This window comes from Rhinopithecus bieti, unplaced genomic scaffold (assembly GCF_001698545.2).
Source record: "Rhinopithecus bieti isolate Rb0 unplaced genomic scaffold, ASM169854v2 scaffold_11488, whole genome shotgun sequence".
Taxonomy (NCBI): domain Eukaryota; kingdom Metazoa; phylum Chordata; class Mammalia; order Primates; family Cercopithecidae; genus Rhinopithecus; species Rhinopithecus bieti.
Genome location: NW_016806879.1, coordinates 643,253 through 647,017, shown reverse-complemented (window position 1 = coordinate 647,017; position 3,765 = coordinate 643,253).

Here is a 3,765-nt window from a genome sequence, read left to right as displayed (position 1 = left end):
AAAAAAAAAAAAAAAAAAGAATTTCATTGTACTCAGGGTCCCACCATGGTCACAGTGACCATGGACACCAGGATGAGTCTCACAATTGAATATTGGAATTAGCCACTGTAGTGGTTCGAGAGAGGGAGAGATGTATGAAGACCCCACGACATCAGCATCCAGAAACCATGAAACAATCATGGGTGTCCTTGAATGTGGAAGGAAATGGAGAACTTCCCAGGACAGAAGTCCCAGACTGTAGAGTGTGACCCAGTGTCTCTCACCCTGTGGGGCCCACTCTGTATTCTCAGAGTTGATCTGGGTCCTTCTGGGATACCCTTTGGCTCCCAGCTCCTTCAGGCTCAAAACAGACTGAGGAGGAGAACTCACACCCCCTGGAGTCTCCTTACAGCACTGAAGACCCAGTGGGAGGAAAAAGCCCCAGCTGCTGGAATCAGCACTAATAGGTCCCATAAGTAGTGTCTCTTGTGCAATTCACAAAGCTGGATCACATATCCTGTCTCATTTGCTACCAAAGTAGGTACAGATGGATGAAAAGGTAACAATCCCCTAGTCAACTAAACAGAAAATTGTAGAGTTGAGAACTCAACCAGCTCATGGGAATCCAAGTCCTGAGCTCTTTCCCATGCCCCACCAGGGCTGCCACCCCAGATCTCTTCGTGAACAATTGGTTCTGTTTTACATTCTTTGTTACTGCAGTTAGAGTCAACAGAGCTAATGGACAATGTTCTAGACCCATTCACCTAAAATACTTGGAAATCTTATATGATGTTCTGAATGATAATTGTGAAGCATTGCATAACTTTGAACCAAGAAAAACCAAATATTATTCGATATGCTTCACTAAATCAGAGTATTTTATTTCTCCAGACTTCTCATTAACTGAGGTTGCATGAAGTTTAGCTTTTCTGGGCTGGGGAGGGGAGACGTAGAAGTTGCAGGGCATACAGGACATCTCAGAGCCTGTGTTTTCTTCCAGAATTGAAAACTCTAGATCCTGCACCATCATCTTTCTGAGTTTATGTCACTAGGGATGTAAGAAGATGAGGAAGATAATAGGTCTGCCCAAAACCTTTCACACCTTCCATGCTGAGCCTGTTTCCTTGTGCTGCTGTCTCAGGCTCTGGCGTTACTGCTAGACCAAGGAGCCCTCTAGTGGCCCTGTCAGGGCGTGACAGAGGACTCGCCCTCTTGTCTTCCAGTCACTCCTCACTATGTCCCCTCAACTCCCATCTCTGTATAGCCTGGCTTTTCCTAGGTTATGATTATAGAGAGAGGATTATTATAATATTGGAATAAAGAGTAATTGCTACAAACTAATGATTAATGATATTCATATATACTCATATCTATTATCTATATCTAGTATAAGTCTTCTTATTTTATATATTTTATTATACTGGAACAACTCGCGCCCTCGATCTCTTGCCTTGGCACCTGGGTGACTTGCTGCCCACATTTTGATGCATATATAACATTTTTATTTTCTCTTTTAGAAAAAATGATCTTGACAACAAGTACTGATGGTTTTAATACTGCTCTACAAGTCATGATCTCTTCTGTCATTATTGTCTTATTTTAGACACCTCCATTATATGAAATATACACAGAATTTCTATATGAAATCTACATAGAAATAAGACTAGGGGAAACTGAAGTACAGACATGCATTGGAGGATAAAACCTTAGATAGAGGAGCTATTTCTGGTCAAGAGAAAATGAGGTTTAGGATAGGACATGGATAATTATTGAGACTCAACACAGGAAAGGATGAGAGCAGAAATCTCAGATAAAGACAGTGACCTCATTCCAGTTTCTTCTGTCCTTCCTCAACATGGGATTTTTCACCACAAAGGATGGGTAAAATTGGATCACTGGATTTCTTTAGGTGCATGAAGTCAGAAGGTCAGGTGATCAGGCTGAATGAGACAGCATCACAATCTATTATGTAGTGTCAACTATGAAAGGAAACATATGTTAGCAAAATACCTGACGTATTGGTAAATAGTGCTGACCGCATGCTTTTGAAGCTGTCAGGGTGTTTATCCAGAGAATGTAAAACCTTAAGGTCTTACAGTTCTGTGATTCATTAACTTTTCTCTAACCGGCAGTCAGTGTGAAAAACAGTCAGTGTGAAACATAGACTGTGGGGTTGGGCAAGAAGAGGTGTGAGGACCTGATCCAGGTCTCTGCCACCAAGTTCTCCATCTGGGATTCCTTTATGTGGAAGAGGAGGTACAAATTGAGAACCACAGTGACCACCTGATAAATGTATGGCCAAAGTACTTGGACACTAGGATCTTGATTGATCCTCTAAATTTTTTCATCTTCCAGGAAGCTGAGCCACCTCAGCAGGAATAACAGCCATCTCACTGCACTCTGCTTTTCTGGGCTGCTGGGTGCTGCATGCTCTGCCACCACAATCAGTACAAGGAGCAATGTGAGAAACAAAGAAACATGACTTCTGCCTCCCCTCACCTTTCAGTGACCCAGCAGTGCTTTGCACTGGAGAATAAGGAGCCAGCTTCCCTGAGGTTCTGAGATGTAAAACACAACGGCTTTTATGTTACCAATGAGGGATACAAATAAAAAGTAAATCCAGCATTAAGAAAACTGGCATCCCATGATTGTAATCTAGCATCTCGGTCTTCATTTTTCAGCCATTTGGAGGCCATTTGTCTGACTTATCAAAGTATTAATAGCTGGTAAGTTTGTTCCCTAGATTATAATAAACAAGACTTAATTAGTTCAATAAATACATAGAATAACGACCACACAAGACTTATTGGGCCAGTACTAGGTCATCCTGGGGTAGGAAAAATTTCTGCAAATTTATGTGTTAGAGCCAAAGAGTGGCTGACCTACAGTCAGAGATTTCAAGAAAGCTAAAGCTAGGTGTGCACAAAGTAACAGAGTTAATGACATTAAGGGGCTCAACAACACCTGGTACAAAAAATTTTTGTTGTCTGTTTCAGTGCAATGGACTATTGGCAAAGAAAGGTCTTTCTAGTGAGCAAACTGTCAAGTTCACCAAAGCCAACTGTCCCTAGAAACCCACAGTGAAGAGCGGGTCATCAGTTTCCTGATTTATCTCACATATCCTGAGGTTATTTGTTCTGCTTCTCTATGCAGTCCTTCCAAAATTTATGAAACACGTCATTACATCTGTTGCAGATACCACAGGGCAACTGCTTTTCTCTCTAGAACAAGATCAAGAAAATCTACTTAATTTCTTCATCCTAAGTGGCACCTGTTTTTGCAGGGGACTCAAACATCCTCTTTTGACATGGTACCTCAGATGTGATTCTGGTTTGCTGTCCTCATGTGTTTTATTCACATGAAGGGCTGAATAACAAAGACACGCAGGTACCTCAAGGGTGGACCAGCACATCTTATGGACTGTGGGGATGGTCAAGAAGAGGTGTGAGGACTGGGTCCAGTTCTCTACCACCTAGTTCTCCATCCGGGATTCCTTTATGTGGAAGAGGAGGTACAAATTGAGAACCATGGTGATCACCTGATAAATGTATGGCCAAAGTACTTGGACACTAGGATCTTGATTGATCCTCTAAATTTTTTCATCTTCTAGGAAGCTGATCACCAGTCTGAAAACCAATCCCTAGAGAATTGCTGGGTAGTAACCTCAGGCAGAAGCACACTGGGACCAACACATCCTGGTGAGGACAGTAGTCCAATATTTACTCCACCCACACCCACACCCACATGTAGACTTAGGTCCAAGACACATCATTAAGAATATTAACA